At 40.8% G+C, this 19,154-nt stretch overlaps 1 protein-coding gene and 1 pseudogene across 6 annotated transcripts in view; one reads left to right on the top strand and one right to left on the bottom strand.

The window, feature by feature from the left end:
• Positions 1-19,154, top strand: part of ITCH (itchy E3 ubiquitin protein ligase) — a 156,752-nt gene that overhangs the window by 24,189 nt on the left and 113,409 nt on the right. The window contains exon 1 of one of the 6 annotated variants that reach the window (XM_041732263.1): positions 15,340-15,366. The exons of the other annotated variants lie outside the window; for them this stretch is intronic. The gene's annotated coding sequence lies outside the window, so the exon portion shown is untranslated. Of the gene's footprint in view, positions 1-15,339; positions 15,367-19,154 lie in introns of those variants that run through there. 6 annotated transcript variants of the gene reach the window in all.
• On the bottom strand, positions 2,807-4,281 carry LOC121477744 (annotated as a pseudogene).

Here is a 19,154-nt window from a genome sequence, read left to right as displayed (position 1 = left end):
GGTCCATCCATGTTATAGCATGTGTCAGAATTCCCCCCCCCCCTTTTTTTAAGATTTTATTTATTTATTAGAGCACATGTGAGAGAGACAGACAGACAGAGGGCAAGGGCAGAAGGAGAAGTGGACTCTGCTGAGCAGGAGCCCAGGACCCTGAGATCATGACCTGAGTAGAAGGCAGATACGTAACTGACTGAGCCATCTGTGTGCTCCAGTTTCCTTCCTAATATTATTCCATTGTATGTATATACTGTATTTTGCTTATCCATTCATCCATTGATGGACAGTTGGATTACTTCCACATTTTAGCTATTGTGAACAATGCTGCTATGAACTCGTGTGTACAAATAATCTTTTCTAGACCCTACTTTCAATTCTTCTGGGTATATAGCAAGAAGTGGAATTATATGGTAATTCTATTTTTACATTTTTTAGGAACCACCATACAGTTTCCCATAGCAGCTATATCCTTTCATGTTCCAACCATCAGTGCACAAGGATTATAATTTCTCTACATCTTTGACAATATTATCTTAGTTTTTTTGATAGTAGTCATCCTAATGGGTGTGAGTTGGTATTTCATTGTGGTTTTGATTTGCATTTCCCTAATTAGTGGTGTTGAGTGTCTTTTCATGTACTTACTGGCCATTCTCTGGAGAAATGTCAGTTCAGGCACTTTGTCCATTTTTGAATTAAGGTTTTGTTGTTGAGTTTTAGGAGTGCTCTGTATATTCTGAATATTAATCCTTTAGATGAATGATTTGCAGCTATTTTCTCCTGTTTTGTAGGTTGTCTTTTCATTCTGTTGATAGCATCTTTTGCACAAAAGTTTTCAATTTTTGTGAAGTCCAATTTATCTTTTTTTTTCTTTTGTTGCCTATACCTTTGGTGTCATATGCAAGGAATCATTGCCAAATCCACTGTTGTAAAGCATTTGTCCTATTTTCTTCTAACAGTTATATTTTTAGGTCTTAGCATTTAGGTCTTTGATCCATTTTTAATTTTTGTAAATGGTGTTAGGTAAGGGTCCAACTTTATTCTTTTGCAAGTGGACATCTGGTTTTCCCAGCACCATTTGTTGAAAAGACTGTCCTTTCCCCTTTGGTTTTGGCACCCTTGTCAAAAATCATTTTACTTTATATGTAAGAGTTTATTTTTGGGCTGTCTATTCTAGTCCAGTGGAATAAGTTTGTATGTCTGTTTCTATACCAGTACCACAATGTTTTGATTATTGCAACTTTGTACTAAATTTTGAAATCAGGAAATATAAGTCCTTTAACTTTGTTCTTTTTCAAGATTGTTTTGGCTATTCAAGATCCCTGGAGATTCTATATAAATTTCAGGATGGATTTTCTGTTTCTGCAAGAAACGTCATTGGGATTTTGATAGAGGTTGCATTGAATCTGTAGACTTCTTTGGGTAGTTTTAACATCTTAACAATATTAAGACTTTTAATCCATAAACAGAATATCTTTGCATTTATTTGTGTCTTCATTAATTTTTTTCAGCAGTGTTTTATAGTTTTCAGTGTTATGTCTTTTACCTCACTGGTTAATTCCTAAGTGTCTTACTGTTATGCTTTTTAAATTTTATTTATTTGACAGTAAGAGAAAGCAGGGGAGGGGCAGGGAGAGGGAGAAGCAAGCTTGCTGCTGACTAGGGAGGCCTATGTGGGGCTGAATCCCAGGACCCCAGGATCATGCCTGGAGCTGAAGGCAGATGTTTAACTGACCGAGTTTGTAAATGTAATTGTTTTTTTTAATTTCCTGTTCAGATTCTTGATTGTTAGTGAATGTAAATGCAGCAGGTTTTTGTGTGTTGATTTCTGTATCTTACTAGTTTGCTGAATTTATTCTAACAGTTTCTTTCTTTCTTTTTTTTTGTGTGGAATATTTAGGATTTTCTGTATTTAAGATCGTATCTTCGGGATCCCTGGGTGGCGCAGCGGTTTGGCACCTGCCTTTGGCCCAGGGCGCGATCCTGGAGACCCGGGATCAAATCCCACGTGGGGCTCCCGGTGCATGGAGCCTGCTTCTCCCTCTGCCTGTGTCTCTGCCTCTCTCTCTCTCTCTCTCTCTCTGTGACTATCATAAATAAATAAAAAATTAAAAAAAAAAAATCGTATCTTCAAACAGGATTTTACTTCTTCCTTTCCAACTTGAACGCTTTTTATTCCTTTTTCTTTTTTTTTAATTTTAAATATTTTATTTATTCATGAGAGAGAGAGATAGGCAGAGGGAGAAGCAGGCTCCCCGTGGAGACCCCAATGTGGGATCCCCAGACACCAGATCACACCCTAAGCTGAAGGCAGATGCTCAACCTCCGAGTCACTCAGGTTTCCCTTTATTCCTTTTTCTTGCCTAATTGCTTTGTTGAATGGAAGTGGTGAGAGTGCGCATCCTTGCCTTATTCCTGGTCTTCAAGAAGCTTTCATTCTTTCACCATTGAGTATTATGCCAGTTGTGGGATTTTCATTTGTGGCCTTTATTAACATACTGAAGTGGTTCCCTTCTCTTCCTACTTTGTTGAATGTTTTTTATCATGGAAGGGTCTTAAATTTTGTCAGATGCTTTTCCTCTATCAATTGAGATGATCATGTTTTTTCCTTTCATTCTTTTTCTTTTTTTAAAGATATTATTTATTAATTCATGAGAGACACACAGAGAGAGGCAGAGAGAGAAGCAGGCTTCATGCAGGGAGCCCGATGTGGGACTCAATCCCGGGATTCTAGAATCATGTCCTGGGGAGACAGAAGGCGCTCAATCGCTGAGCCACCCAGGCGTCCCTGTTCTTTTTTTTTTTTTTTTAAATTATTTAAGACCTTTATTAATGGGTGCTTGCCGTTTGTTGACTTTTTTGAAAAAATCAAGTTGTAAACTTTTATTACAAATTAAAAATGAGATTCTTAAAAATCTCAACTTGACCAGATATGAAACAATTTAAAAACCTTTAAAGGTGTATTGAGAAAAACCACGCTTTTTTTTTTTTTTTTAAAAAACACGTTTATCATTACCAAAAAGAGACGTCTTTAGGTAAAAATAATAAAAACCCCATGCTGCATAGATAATGCAGATAGTTCTATTTATCTGGTCAATGGGCAAAAAGCAAGCACTTAAGGTCTTCAGCTCCAATCTTTTGTTCATTTCTTATTGCTGGAATTTCATCTTCATTTCTTCATGTTGGATGACTAAACCGGATGATGGTAGAGATGGTAAGCCGGCATTTACTCAGCCCCGCCCTGCTCAGCCTCGGGAGCTGACGAATTCTCAGCTGGTGGATCGGCTGCTTTTGTCTCTTTGCCATCTTGTGGTTTAGGGTTGCGGCGGTACCGACGTTGAGGTGGCTGCTGACCTTGGGTCTCATCTCCTTGATTTTCCTTATCTTCCTCATTTCCATCCTTTCTAGGCTGTCTTTGGGGAGGAGGACCCCTACGGAATCGTGGTCTATAACCTCGATACATATTCTCTCTCACTGGTCTACCTTGTTCTCCTGCACCCTGGTTGTCAGCACCTTCCATCACTGCTCCCTGCACAGGAGGGTTGGAATATTGTGGTCGACGCCCGTAGGGTCTCCGCATGTAGTAAGGTGGGAACCGTCGCCTGCGGTAGGGCCGGCGCTGTTGGGCCTGGCCTTCGGGAGCACTTTCCGATCCCTCGTTCTTTTCCCCACTCTCACTATTCTGGTAATTCTGCTGGTAATTGCGTGGAGGACCCCTGCGACGTGGATAGCGTCTATAATGGTTACGGTCTGCTGCATATTTACTGCCTTGCACTGGAACTCCACCAGGGCCTGTAACATTTGCTGCCTCCTCACCCTTTTCTCCTTCAACAACATCAAACTCCACAGTCTCTCCATCTCCTACACTGCGAAGGTACTTCCTGGGGTTATTCTTTATGGCAGTCTGGTGTACAAATACATCTTCCTTGGTGTCATTCCTGTTGATGAAACCATATCCGTTTCTTACATTGAACCATTTTACTGTTCCCAAAACCTTCGTTGCGATGACCTTCTTTCCCCGCCAGCAGGCGCCGCCGATGTGAGGCCGCCCGGGCCGCCGCTCCCTGTGCCGCTGCCCGTCGTGCCGGGCTTGGTGTTGGCGGCGCTGAGGGCGGGGGCGGCGGTGGGGGGGCGGCGGGCGGCTGCTGGGTCTCGGCCTCGCTGCTCATGGTTGCGGTGATGGTGACTGGGGCCGGCTGCGGCAGCTGCGGCTCCTCCCGGGGTGTGATGGTAACTAGGCCAGCGGCGGCGGTGGGGCTGCTCAGGGCTCTCTGGGGTCCGCTCTCCGCTCCCGCTACCGATCGAACTCCCCTGTTCTTTTAATATGATTATTATGTTGATTAATTTTTATTCTTATTTTTGAATTTTAATTTATTTTATTTTTGTATTTTTGTATTTTTTTAAAGATTTTATTTACTTATTCATGAGAGATAGAGAGAGAGAGCGAGAGAGAGCGAGCTAGAGACACCAGGCAGAGAGAAGCAGGCTCCATGCAGGGAGCCCGATGTGAGACTCAATCCTGGGTCTCCAGGATCATGCCCTGGGCTGAAGGCGGCACTAAACCGCTGAGCCACCCAGGCTGCCCTGATTAATTTTTATATTGAACCATTCTTGAATGGCAGGAATAAACCCACTTGGTATATAATCCTTTCAATATGCTCAGAAATATCTACTACCTTCAAACATGTCAGTTTTTGCTTCATGTATTTTGATGATCTGTTATTAGCTGTGTACATGTTTATAATCATTGTGTCTTCCTGCTGTTTTGGGCCTTTTATTAATATTGTAACATCTTTGTCTCATAACCTTTTCTTTCTTTTTTTTTTTTTTTTAAGATTTTATTTATTTATTCATGAGAGAGAGAGAGAAGCAGAGTGACACAGGCAGAGGGAGAAGCAGGCTCCCTGCAGGGAGCTCGGTGCTGGCTCCATCCCGGGACTCCAGGATCATGCCCTGGGCCAAAGGGAAGTGCTAAACCGCTGAGCCACCCAGACGTCCCTCATAACCTTTTTTGATTTAAAGTATTTTGTGTAACAGGGCATCCTGGGTGGCTCAGCGGTTAGGCGCTGCCTTCGGTCCAGGACGTGATCCTGGAGACCCAGGATCGAGTCCCACATCAGGCTCCTGGCATGGAGCCTGCTTCTCCCTCTGCCTGTGTCTCTGCCTCTCTCTCTCTCTCTCTCTCTCTCTCTCTCAATAATCTTAAAAAAAAAAAAAGTAAAAGCTCTAAGGAGAATTCTTCCTTCCGTTTTCCAACTCTTGGTGCCTCTAGGTGTCCCTTGGCTTGTGGCTGCATAATTTTAATCTCTACCTGTCTTTACATGGACTTTTTCTCTTCTACTTTCTGTGGGTCTTTTTTTTTTTCCTTAAAGATTTTATTATTCATGAGAGACACAGAGAGGCAGAGACAGGCAGAGGGAGAAGCAGGCTCCCCAAGGGGAGCCTGATGCAGGACTTGATCCCAGGACCCTGGGATTATGACCTGAGCCAAAGGCAGATGCTCAACCACTGAGCTACCCAGGTGCCCCTTCTGTGGGTCTCTTAACAGGACAATTGTCACTGGATTTAAGTTTCACCTAGATAATTTGGGTGATATTATCTTGAAATTCCTAATTGTATCTGTAAAGACTCTTTCCAAGTGAAGTCACATTTGTAGGTTTCAGGGAATAGGATGTGGACACAATCATTTTGGGAGCCACTATTCAACTTGTTAAGAGTTACTACATGTAAAATTCTTTTTTTTTTTTTTTTTAAGATTTTATTTATTTATTCATGAGAGACATACAGAGAGAGAGGTAGAGACACAGCCAGAGGAAAAGCAGTCTCCCTGCAAGGAGCATGATGTGGGACTTGATCCCAGGCCCTAGGATCACACCCTGAGGCGAAGACAGATGCTTAAGCACTGAGCCACCCGGGCATCCCAAGATTTTAGCTTTAAGTAGTCTCTATACCCAACGTGGATCTCAAACTCAAAATCCTGAGATCAAGAGTCACATGCTCCACTGAGCCAGCCAGGTGCCCCCAAAGTAGTTTTTTTTTTCTTAGGGTGGGAGGGGCAGAGGGAAAAGGGGAAAGAGAATATTTTTTTAAAAATTAAAAAAAATATATTTTATTTATTTATTCATGAGAGACAGAGAGAGAGAGAGAGAGAGAGAGAGAGAGGCAGAGACACAGGCAGACGGAGAAGCAGGCTCCATGCAGGGAGCCTGACCCGGGACTCTATCCCAGGACTCCAGGATCACGCCCTGGGCCAAAGGCAGGCGCTAAACCGCTGAGCCACCCTGGGATCCCCTGAAAATTTTTTAAAAATATTTTATTTATTTATTCATGAAAGACACGGCGGGGGTTGGGGGGAGAGAATCTTAGGCAGGCTCCATGCCCAGCACAGAACTGATACAGGGATCACAACTCTGAGAGCATGACCTGAACCAAAATCAAGTCGGATGCTTAACTGATTGAGCCACTTAGCTGTCCAGACTAGTAACTTTTTATTATGATGATGGTTGTGGTTTTTGCAGCCTCCTGAATTTAATACTTTTTTTTAATACCACCTTATTTTAGTAGTTTACATTTCCATGCATATCATCCATAATTAGGGTGGCTTTATGTCATGGCTTGTCTAGTATAGGTCTGGTTTATTCCTGTTGACATAACATTTCATCTAGTCCCTGTTCACAATCAAAACCACCCTAATTTGGTTGAAAAATGATCACTCTCCCATAATTTATCTTACCGTTTGTTTTATCTTTTACGAAATCAATCATTACCAAATGTAAAATAAGTATACATCCTCTATTTGTAAGAACTTCAGTATAGGTTCTAAGCATGTTAGGTTGGTACTTCAGTGTAAGTTTTCTTATTCATGTAATTTAGAGCAGAGATCTTACTTTACCCTAGTACTTAGCCAGAATTATACCTTAGCTTCTCTGTTAGTGTTTTATTGCTATACAGTACATTATCCCAAAATTCAGTGGCTTAAAATAATAACTTACTATCTTCTGCGTTTTCTTCGGGTGAGAAATTTGGGAGCAGCTTGGCTGAGCAGTTGTGGCTTAAGGTCTCTCTTGATGTTGTAATTAGATAACAGGCTGCAATCATTTTAGCCTTAACTGGGACTGGAATATCTGCTTCCAAGGTGGCTCCCTCATCTTTAGCAAATTGATGCTGGTTTTTGGTGGGAGGCTTCATTTCCTTTTTACCTGGCCATCTCCGTAGGACCACTTGGATGTCTACATAGTATGGTAGCTGACTTCTCCCAGAACAAGCAATCCCAGGGATCAAGGCAAACATTTGTAATGCCTTTTATGACCTAGCTTTGGATATAGTACACTGTTATTTCCACCATATGCTGTTGGTTATATAGGCCTACCTTGTGTTACTGTCAGGGGAATTATATAAGAGTTTTGAATAGCAGGAGGTTAGGATTTGGGGTGGGGGGAAAACACATTTTTGAGACTAGCTACTGTAGCTTCTAGACTTATAATTAGCCAAGCATTAAAATCTTTTATATATTCTTTCTTTTTTAATTCCATCTGAATTCTAGGGATGCCACCCTAAGTGGTGGTGTGTTTTTCTCTTTGTGTTGCTGTGTTATGAATGTGTTTTATGTTCTCAAATTTGTATAGTCACCCAAAAGTAGTTGGCTTTTGAGATAAATTTTTTTTTTTTACTATTTTCACTTAAAGGTTTTTTGCTTTTCACTTTGTCCATGATACTGGTCAGTTTTCTAGGTTATTCTTAGTTGTCTTATGTGGAGGCTTTGGGTTTTCTAGGAAGACATTCACATTGCTTGTGAATTACAAGTTTTGTTTCTTTCTAATATTTATAACAACAGAGCTGGGCCTTGGTGCCCAGTGTATTGATTTTTGAAGTCCATTATTTTTGTATTGTCTCATTTCCCCCTTTGTGCCTTGTTTGTTGACTAAATTTAGGCAGATCTCCTGTTCTCTTCCTATTATTATCCTTTTCACCCACAAGTGTTTCTCTTCTGTGGCATCTTGTTTGAATTCTTCCTCCCTACAAAGTCAGAAGTAATTACTACAGCCTGTATTTCCTTACTCATGTTACTTGCACATATTGAGAACACAGTGTCAGTTTCCTATAATTCTAATTATTTATATTTGGCTTTTCCTCATATTTTGAATTCTAGAAGAGCAGGCCTTCTTATCTTTGTAAATCTATGGGTTTTTTTGTTTTTCATTTTTAAATTTAATTTAATCTTTTTTTTATATGCTTGAGAGGGAGCATACCACCAGGGGCACTGAGAGAGGGAATAGAGGGGGAGAGAAGCAGGCTTCCCGCAGAACAGGGAGCTCAATGTGGGGCTCAATCCCAGGATCTAGAAATCATGACCCGAGTCAAAGGCAGATACCCAACCAACTGAGCCACCCAGGTGCCAGTCACTTTGTTTTTTTAAGTAAGCTCCATGGGTGACTTGAACTCACAACCCTGAGATCAAAACCTGAGCTGAAATCAAGGAATCAGATGCTTTACTTAACTGAGCCACTGAGGCGCCCCTGTAAATCTATGAAATCTGTGGTTTTTACTGTTATGATGGGAAACTTTCTGTAGCATGTATTCATTGATTGCCTTTCTATTGTTTTTTTTTTTTTTTAATTTTTATTTATTTATGATAGAGAGAGAGACAGAGACACAGGCAGAGGGAGAAGCAGGCTCCATGCACCGGGAGCCTGACGTGGGACTCGATCCCAGGTCTCCAGGATCGCGCCCTGGGCCAAAGGCAGGCGCTAAACCGCTGCGCCACCCAGGGATCCCCCCTTTCTATTGTTATATATAAGGATATACATATATAGAAGTATATATATGTATATATACATAAACAAAAACAAATACCCTTTGTAACCATTTATTTATAAGTAGAGGCTCTTTTTTACAGGTTACTAGTACTCCCATTTATTTGGAGAAGTGTTGGACAGTACTGAGTCCTTTGAATTGTAATAGATGTTTTTACACTTTTTAGTGTTTAGTAAGAAAGATATCCTAAATTTAAGTTCTTCTGAGATGTTAGAGAAAAGTTCACCTTGAGTATCATAAATATTACATATTGATTGATTGATTCAACAGATTTTTGAAGGCCTTACTCTTAAGGTGCTTCAGGCATTGTGTCCAGCTGTAGCATTGTAAAGATGAATGGCCCCTGATCTCAAGAAAACAGTTTGAAAGAGGAGATAGATTTGCAAACAGATAAGGGACAGAGCTATTGAACACTTGTTAAGTTTAAAACTGTCTATAGCACTTTACAGGTATTATCTCAATCTTTTTTTATTTTTTAGGATTTTATTTATTTATTCATGATAGAAAGAGAGAGAGGCAGAGACAGAGGGAGAAGCAGGCTCCATGTAGGGAGCCCGATACGGGACTCGATCCCGGGTCTCCAGGATCAGGCCCCAGGCTGAAGGCAGGCACTAAAACACTGAGCCACTGGGGCTGCCCCTATTATCTCAGTCTTTAAGACAAAACTACTATAAAATGATCCCTATTTTATGGATGAAGAAGGCATGGCTCAGAGATTATTATTATTATTATTATTATTATTATTTTAAGATTTTATTTATTTATTCATGAGACAGAGAGAGAGAGAGACAGAGAGAGAGAGTGGCAGAGACACAGGCAGAGGGAGAAGCAGGCTCCATGCAGGGAGCCCGACATGGGACTCGATCCCGGGTCTCCAGGATCAGACCCTGGGCTGAAGGCGGCACTAAACCGCTGAGCCACCGGGGCTGCCCATATTATTATTTTTTAAAGATTTGTTTGTTTGTTTGTTTGTTTGTTTATTTATTTATTTATTTATTTATTTATTTATTTATTTATTTATTTATTTATCATAGACAGAGAGAGAGAGGCAGAGACACAGGAGGAGGGAAAAGCAGGCTCCATGCCGGGAGCCCGATGTGGGACTTGATCCCGGGACTCCAGGATCATGCCCTGGGCCAAAGGCAGGCGCTAAACCGCTGAGCCACCCAGGGATCCCCATGGCTCAGAGATTAATAATTTGTTCATGTTTGCACGGTAAATACCAGTGATGATTTGTGGATGTAGATCAGCCTGACTCCAAAGCCTGCACATTTAATTGCCATGTTATAATCTCCTGGAATACATGCAGTACAGTTAAAGAGAAGAAATTCATTGTATCTGCTTCAGAATTGAGGGAAGGCTACCAGATGAAATGCTTGGGAAGAATGTTGACGGATAAGAAGAGTTAAGGAAGGAGCAGAGTACATTTTGTTTTTTTTTTTATTTTTTTTTTTATTTTTTATTTTTTTATTTATGATAGTCACAGAGAGAGAGAGAGAGAGGCAGAGACACAGGCTGAGGAAGAAGCAGGCTCCATGCACCGGGAGCCTGATGTGGGATTCGATCCCGGGTCTCCAGGATCGCGCCCTGGGCCAAAGGCAGGCGCCAAACCGTTGCGCCACCCAGGGATCCCTACATTTTGAACAGAAGAAACAGGAGAAGTAAATCACAGAAGTATTAAACAGATTGTTGGAATAGGATAAATAATTCTGTATGGCTGAAACATGGGGTAAATATGAGAGTGGAAGGTGAGTTAAAAGAATAGGCAAGTTTAAAAAAAAGAATAGGCAATGTGAGGATCTTTAGAGGTGTAGAGAATTCATCTTAAAAATCCTTTTGACAACACTGTATGGACAGAGTGGGGTTAGACAAGGAGAAATGTTGAAATTAGTAGGATACTATAAGGAGAACAAAATGAAGGGAGTAGTGATGTGGATAAAGAGAAGAATGTAAAATGATTATGAGATTATCCACTCATATCCAACTGTTTTATTATAATGTCTCAAGGAATATTGCCCCTTCCATATTTCCCAGTTTTCAGGTGTAACGTGATGTGTGTAGAGTGTTTTTTTTTAAGACTTTTTAGAGAGCACTCATACATGCAAATGAGGAGAGGAAGGAGCAGAGGGCAAGAATCTCAAGCAGACTCCCTGCTAAGCTCTGAGTCAGACACAGAGCTCAGTCTCATGATCCATGAGATCATGACCTGAACCAAAACCTCAACTAACTGAGCTACCCAAGTGCCCCTTATAGGGTGTTTCTTAAATGGTATCTAGTTTTTTCACTTTGATGCTTGAGGGCAGGGGGTTAACAAATTGGCCCATGCTTGAAGGAATCTGGACTTCAGGAAGTTTATGTGAATAGTTTTTCTGGAATAAAGTCTCATTCATTCATTTTATGTGTTGTCTAATAGCAATTGTCACACTACAAGTACTTGTGTAGTTGTAACAGATCACATGGATCACAAAATTTAAAATGGTTACTCCCTGGCCCTTTACAGAAAAATTCCTATTTCAGAGCATCAGATTGAAGACATTTTGTTATCTAATAACCAAAATGAATGTGATACTGCTTACTTAAATATTGTATGATTATTAATTAGGTGACATTGATCACATTTGTCATTCAGAATCTATATTTCTTCTTTAATGTATTTGGAAATTATATTAGTTAATCTTTCTCAAATTGCAAGGTTTCTTAGGTAACAGGATTTTAAGTGTAAAGATATTTAAGAAAATGAGGAGTAGAAAACTATGTAGTCAGGTCTCCTAGGAAAACTAGGACATGTTAGCTAGTCCAACAGGGACTAAAAAATAGTTTAAAGTTGCAAGATTATCTAAAATTATAAGCTCTGGCAACCAAATTATTTTGTTAGTCTGGCAGCAGCAGGTATCAGTTGATTCCTATTCTAGTGTTTTGACAGTCTATGTGCAGAGCTTGCAATTTCAGACTACCAAGCTGACCAAATTGATGTATCCCGTCTCCATAAGTAGGCTGTTCCTCTTGGGGACAGCTTTCATGCTAATTCCTCCCTCCTTCTCTGAAATTTCTTTTTTTTTTTTTTTTATGGCATCCTATTTTTGTTTCATGAATGTAGTATCTTTTCATCTCTCTGAGGATGTTAATATATTTTTTAAAGTTTTCTTTGTTTTTCCTTGGCATCACTTCATGATAGAAGCTTTTCACATTGCTTGGTGTGTAGTATTTGTTGTTTAAGGATGGGAGACTAAAAATCAGGCTGGGAGTTCTGAGTGTGCATGTAGGAAGGAGAAGCTTGTTAATAGAGAACCTCACTATAGGGTTATCTGGTAGATAACCTTTTATGAAGTTGGCGAACTTCATAAAAAGACTCCTCCTATCTGCTGCCTGGTTGATTAAACTTTTTTTTTTCTCTTATTCATGAGAGATACAGAGAACAGACATAGGCAGGCTCCATGCTGGGAGCCTGATGTGGGACTCGATCCTGGACTCCAGGATCACACCCTGGGCCGAAGGCAGATGCTTAACGGCTCAGCCACCCAGGCATCCCTGGTTAAGTCTTAATAACTACAGTGGGCTATAGCCAAGTGGGAAAGGAGAATGAGAGTTTTGTCATTGTTTGCATATGTTCTTTTAATTCTGTTTTTTTAAAGATTTTATTTATTTGAGGGAGAGTGTGAGTGAGAATGAGAGGGAGCACAAGCAGGGGGAGGATCAGAGGGAGAAGGAGAAGCAGGCTCCCCACTGAGCAGGGATCCTGAACCCTGAGCCCCTGGACTCCGGGATAATGACCCCAGCCTAAGGCAGATGCTTAACTGATTGAGCCACCCCTAATTCTCCTGTTTTTGATATGGTTGTCCATCTTTCCACTGTGCCTGGCATCTCCCATTCCAGAGATGCTCTACTTTACCCTCTCCAGAGGGAAAAAAAACACCAGATCCTTCTGGTGTGAAATAGGGAATTTAGGAATCAATATTCTCGGTAGGTAGCTTTTAAACAATCCTGCTTAACATTATGCTCTACTTCCAGAATTACCTGGTGCCTATGTTGAAGATGCTACAATTTAAACCATCTTTGTTCTCTGCTTTTCCCTATTACCAACATAGGAGTCAACTTTCTTCGGTGTGTGGTCAATTAGCATTGGTCTGTCAGATTTGTAGCTTACTAAAGTTATTTGCTTGTTGTCTCTACTTCTGATTTTCCTTATTTACTCTAGTTGCTTCTTGGGTTTAAAACTTTTTTTTGCTGGGCAGCCCGGTGGCTCAGCAGTTTAGCGCCACCTTCAGCCCAGGGCCTGATCCTGGAGACCCAGGATCGAGTTCCATGTCGGGCTCCCTGCATGGAACCTGCTTCTCCCTTTGTGTCTTTGCCTCTCTCTCTCTCTCTCTCTCTCTCTCTCTGTGTGTGTGTGTGTGTGTGTGTGACTCTCATGAATGAATAAAATCTTAAATTTTTTTTTATTTTTGCTAGAGTTTAGAGGGAATTTGAAAAGGAATTCAGATGTGCATGTGTAATCTATCATTTTGTAAAAGACCTTTCTCTACATATTTCATTTTTTTCTCTTTTTATTTACTTCCTGCATTCTCTTAGATTCATATATTTTTTTCTCTCAGATCTTTTTTCTCTATACTGGTTTGGAAATCCATGTGCTCTGTTTTTATTTTTATTTTTTTTGTGCTGTTTTTAAATTTTTGTTGCATCTCTTTGAAATTAACTTGCATATTAACTTCACAAAAGTTAATTGGTATCTTTGCCTTGCTGAACAATCGAAAGATCTTAAAACTAAACTCCAGTTGTCTCCATTCCAGATTTTAATGCTATTATTTAGTATTTTAGTTTTATATTTTTATTTTATTTTATTTTATTTATTTATTTATTTTTTTAAAAAAATTTTATTTATTTATGATAGAGAGAGAGAGGCAGAGACATGGAGAGGGAGAAGCAGGCTCCATGCACCGGGAGCCCGATGTGGGATTCGATCCTGGGTCTCCAGGCTCGCGCCCTGGGCCAAAGGCAGGCGCTAAACCGCTGCACCACCCAGGGATCCCCAGTTTTATATTTTTAATTTTATTTTTTTAGTTTTATATTTTTAAATTCCCAAATTAAACATTCTTTTACGTATTTTATGTTTACCTAATGTTTACCACTTTCTTAGTCATTTTTATATCTTAAATTGCAGAACTTCCTTTAAGAATCCTTGTCTTGGGATCCCTGGGTGGTGCAGCGGTTTAGCGCCTGCCTTTGGCCCAGGGCGCGATCCTGGAGACCCAGGATCGAATCCCACGTCGGGCTCCTGGTGCATGGAGCCTGCTTCTCCCTCTGCCTATGTCTCTGCCTCTCTCTCACTCTCTCTTTCTCTCTCTCTGTGTGTGACTATCATAAATAAATAAGTAATTAAAAAAAAAATCCTTGTCTTGAAAAAAAAAAGAATCCTTGTCTTTGGGCAGCCTGGGTGGTTCAGTGGTTTAGTGCCACCTTCAGCCCAGGGCCTGATCCTGGAGACCCTGGATTGAGTCCCACGTCAGGCTCCCTGCATGGAGCCTGCTTCTCCCCTCTGCCTGTGTCTCCGCCTCTCTCTGTGTCTCCCATGAATAAATAAATAAAATCTTTAAAAATAAAAAAGATTGTATTCATTTATTTGAGAGAAAGTGAGAGCATGAGTGGGGTAAGGGGAAGAGGGAGAAGCAGAGAGAGAGGGTGAGGGGCAGAGAAAGAAGCCGATTCTCTGCTGAGCAGGGAGCCCAATGTGGGATTCCATCAGAGGACCCTGAGATCGTGACCTGACCCGAAGGCAAATGCTTTAACTGAACCACCCAGGTGCTCCTCAACAATCAATTTTGAAACCTAATAATTACCCCAAAAAGGAATCTCTGTGTCTCTTAGCTCTCATCCCAAATCCCACATCTGCTCAGCCCTAGGCAATCAATAATCTACTTACTATGTCTGTGGCTTAGTTTACTCGACATTTCATGTAAATAGAATCATATAATATCTAGTCCTTTGAGACTGGCTTCTTACACTTAGCATAGTATTTTCAGGGTTTGTCTATGGTACAGATTTTATCAGTGCTTTATTTCTTTTTATTGCTGAATAATATTCCATTGTATGAATATACCACATTGAAAAAATCTGTTCATTGTTTGATGGACATGGACATTTGGGTTGTTTGTGTTTTCTGACTCTTATGAATAATATTGCTGCGAACATTCATGTTCAGGTTTTTGTGTGTTTTCATTTCTCTTCTCTTGGTATATACCTAGAGAAGAATTGCTGTAATGGGGTAATTCAGTGTTTTACTTTTTTGAGGAACCACAAAACTGTTCCATCGCAGCTGCAGCATTTTACATTCCCATTAGCATTGTACGAAGATTCTAATTTTGTATATCCTCATCAATACTGTTTTTTTTTGTTTGTTTGTTTTTAAAGATTTTATTTATTCATGAGAGACACAGAGAGAGACAGAGTAAAGGCGGAGGGAGAAGCAGGCTTCCTGTGAGGAGCCTGATGCGGGACTCTATCCCAGGACTCTGGGATCACGACTTGAGCCTAAGGCTAACGCTCAACCACTGAACCACCCAGGTACCCCTTATCAGTACTAGTTATTGGTCATATTAATTATAGCCATCCTAGTAAGTATGAAGTGTTATTTTGATTTTGGTTTGTATGTCTGTGATGATTAATGATGTTGAGTATGTTTTCATGTGTTTTTTGGCCATTTGTGTATCTTTGGAGAAATGTGTACTTAGGTATTTTGCCAGTTTTTCAGTCGTTGAACTGAACGTCTTTTTTGAGAGTTCTTCATATGTTTATTATTTAAAAAAAATTTTTTTTTTTATTATTTATTTACGATAGTCATACAGAGAGAGAGAGAGGCAGAGACACAGGCAGAGGGAGAAGCAGGCTCCATACACCGGGAGCCTGACGTGGGACTCGATCCCGGGTCTCCAGGATCGCGCCCTGGGCCAAAGGCAGGCGCCAAACCGCTGCGCCACCCAGGGATCCCTTTTTTTTTTTTTTAATTTTTTTTTCCTTCATATGTTTAAAAACTTTTGTCAGATATGTATGATTTACAAAAATTATCCTGCATTTTGTGGGTTGGCTTCTTGCTTTTTTTTTTTTTTTTTTTTTTTTAAGATTTGTTTGTTTATTTGTGAGAGAGGTGTGCAAGCAACTGGAGGGAGAGGCAGAGGGAGAGGGAGAGAGCGAATCCCAAGCAGATTCTTTGTCGAGCTGGGATTCTCTACCCGGTCCCAATGAGAAGGGCTTGATCTCACCACCTATGAGATCATGACCTGAGCTGAAATCACCAGAGTCTTAACTGACTGAGCCTGGCTTCTCACTTCGTTTTTTTTTTTTTTTTTTTAAAGATTTTATTTATTTATTCATGAGAGACAAACAGAGAGAGAGGCAGAGACACAGGCAGGGAGAAATAGGCTCCATGCAGGGAGCCTGATGTGGGATTTGATCCCGGTACTCTAGGATCACACTCAGGGCAGAAGGCAGGCCCGAAATCTCTGAGCCACAGGATCCCCTTGGCTTCTCGCTTCTTAATGATGGTTTTGAAGTACAAAATTGTTGCTTTTAATTTATATCCAGTTTCGTTTTGTTTTTGGTGTTATATCTAGTTCTATTTGAACTTTAGGGTTGTTTTTTCTTTAAAAAAATGCCATTGAGGGACGCCTGGGTGGCTCAGCAGTCTAGCGCCTGCCTTTGGTCCAGGGCATGATCCTGGAGTCTCAAGATTGAGTCCTACATCGGGGTCCCTTCATGGAGCCTGCTTCTCCCTCTGCCTGTGTCTCTGCCTCTCTCTCTCTTTCTCTGTGTGTCTCATGAATAAATAAACAAAATCTTATTTAAAAAAAGCCATTGGGAATTTTAAATTTAATTTAATTTATTTTTTGGATTTTTTTAAAGAGTTTATTTATTTATTCATGAGACACACACACAGAGGCGCAGAGATAGAGGCAGAGGGAGAAGCAGGCTCCATGCAGGGAGCCCGATGTGGGACTCTATCCCGGGACTCCAGGATCATGCCCTGAGCCAAAGGCAGATGCTCAACCAATGAGCCAACCAGGCATCCTGCCATTGGGATTTTGAATGGGATTGCACTGAATCTGTAAATCTTACAAACCATGAATATGGATCGCTTTCCATGTATTTGTGTGTGTGTGTGTGTGTGTGTGTGTGTGTGTTTAAGATTTCATTTATTTATTTATGAGAGACACAGAGAGAGAGTCCGAGACATAGGCAGAGGGAGAAACAGGCTCCCCGCGGGGAGGCTGATGCAAGACTTGATCGTAGGACTCTGGGATCACTAACTGAGCCAAAGGCAGATGCTCAACCACTGTGCCACTCATGTGCCCCTGTGGCTTCTTTAATTAATTAATTTAAACAAAAGATTTCATTTGTTTATTTGAATGAAAGAACTTGTGCAAGAGAGCAGGGAGCTTGATTCGAGACTCCATACCAGAATCCTGGGAGTCCCCCATCATGACCTGAGCCAAAGGCAGATGCTTAACCAACTAAGTGACCCCGGTACCTTGCTTCTTTATTTTCTTTCAGCAGAGTTTTGTAGTTTTCATCTCTTTTGTTAAGTTGATTCCTAAGTATTTTATTCCTTTTGGTGCTATTGTAAATGGGATTGTCGTATTTATTTTTTTTCCTGGCCGGTTGCCTTGGCTAGGACTTAAAGTACTATGTTAAATAAAAGTGGTGGGAGTTGGTATTTTGTCTTCTTCCTAGTATTGGAGGACAAGTTTTCAGTTTTTCATCGAGTATGATATTAGTTGTGGGCTTTTCATATGTACTCTTCATTTTGTTAATTTTCTTTATTCCTAGTTTGACAGTTTTTATCATGAAAGACTCATTGAATTTTTTCAAATGCTTTTGTTTTACATCAATTGTGATGATCATGTGATTTTTAGCCTTAGTTCTTTTAATGTATAACACACCAATTTTTGTATGTTGATCCATCCTTGCAACCCAGTAATGAATTTCACTTGGTCATTGTGTATTAAGTGCTATTGAATTTGGTTTGCTAGTATGAAAAACCGAACATTTTGAATTCATAGTGCAGCAACTCTGGATATCAAATTCTTTTCCCATTTCATGGTTTCTTTCTTTTTTTAAGATTTATTTATTTATTTGAGAGAGCTAGAGCACACACACATAGGGAGGGGCAGAGGGAGAGTAGAGAGAATCTCAAGCGGACTCTGCTGAGCAGGCAGCCAGGATGCAGGGCTGAATCTCAGGAGTAAGTTTGATGCTTAACCGGGGACGCCCAGGTGGCCCAGCCGTTGAGCGGTTGAGTGTCTGCCTTTGGTCCAGGGCGTGATCCCGGGGGTCCTGGGGTCCTCCCTGCAGGGAGCCTGCTTCTCCATCTGTCTGTGTCTCTGCCCTTCTCTGTGTGTGTCTTTCACAAATAAATAAAATCTTAAAAAAAAAAAAAAAGTTTGATGCTTTTGACTGAGCCACCCAGGCCCCTCACCCCCCCCTTCATGGTTTCTTATTGCTGCTTATTGTGGTTCTTTGCTTATTTGATGAATTCCAAACTAATTTTGTGTAGTCTGTATTCTTTATCATGTATGGCCACTGAAGTCTGTATTCTGTTAGTTTAGTGGTCAGGTAGTGATTTGACTGATATCCTTAAAAACTTGAAACCAGGGGATCCCTGGGTGGCTCAGCGGTTTGGCTCCTGCCTTTGGCCCACTGCGCGGTCCTCGAGTGCTGGGATTGAGTCCCACATCGGGCTCCCAGCAAGGGGCCTGATTCTCTCTCTGCCTGTGTCTCTGCCTCTCTCTCTCTCTCTCTTTCTCTCTTGAATAAATAAATAAAATATTAAAACAACAACAACAACAAAACTTGAAACCAGCCTTCCCCTCCTTTCCCCCCTACACTACCATGTTTTCAGATTGGCTGTGTTGGGCAGTTTAAAACGGTATTAGCCTTTACTTCCTGATTGGATGGAGCCTGAAGGTCAGTCAGAGTTAAGAGCCAGGATCTTCTCCTGTACTTGGACTTCTAGATTTAACAGAATACCCAGAGTTTTTCAAAGCCCTCATTCCTTCAAATGTCTTGTTCTCTAGTCTCTTCCTTTCCAGTCTTTTCAATATATCTATTGTGTACTCCACCTATTATCCTTTGCCGCAGGTGGCGGGGTTTAATACATTTACTTTTAAATTTTTTGACAAACTGCCTGGGTAGCGAACTCAGCCCCAAGGAAGCTCCCAGGTAAGGAAGTCAAAAGCAAGAGAAGTTCTTGAGCCAGTCCTTCATGTAACTTCCAGACAGTTCAAAACATACAATCACAGTTCTTTGTAGGGGTCCAACTTAATTTTTTTACATATGGTTGTGCAGTTGTCCTAGCA

The sequence above is a fragment of the Vulpes lagopus genome, chromosome 18 (genome assembly GCF_018345385.1).
Source record: "Vulpes lagopus strain Blue_001 chromosome 18, ASM1834538v1, whole genome shotgun sequence".
Lineage (NCBI taxonomy): Eukaryota > Metazoa > Chordata > Mammalia > Carnivora > Canidae > Vulpes > Vulpes lagopus.
Note: the sequence above shows the minus strand (reverse complement) of the source record. Positions and strands in the feature narration are given on the sequence as shown.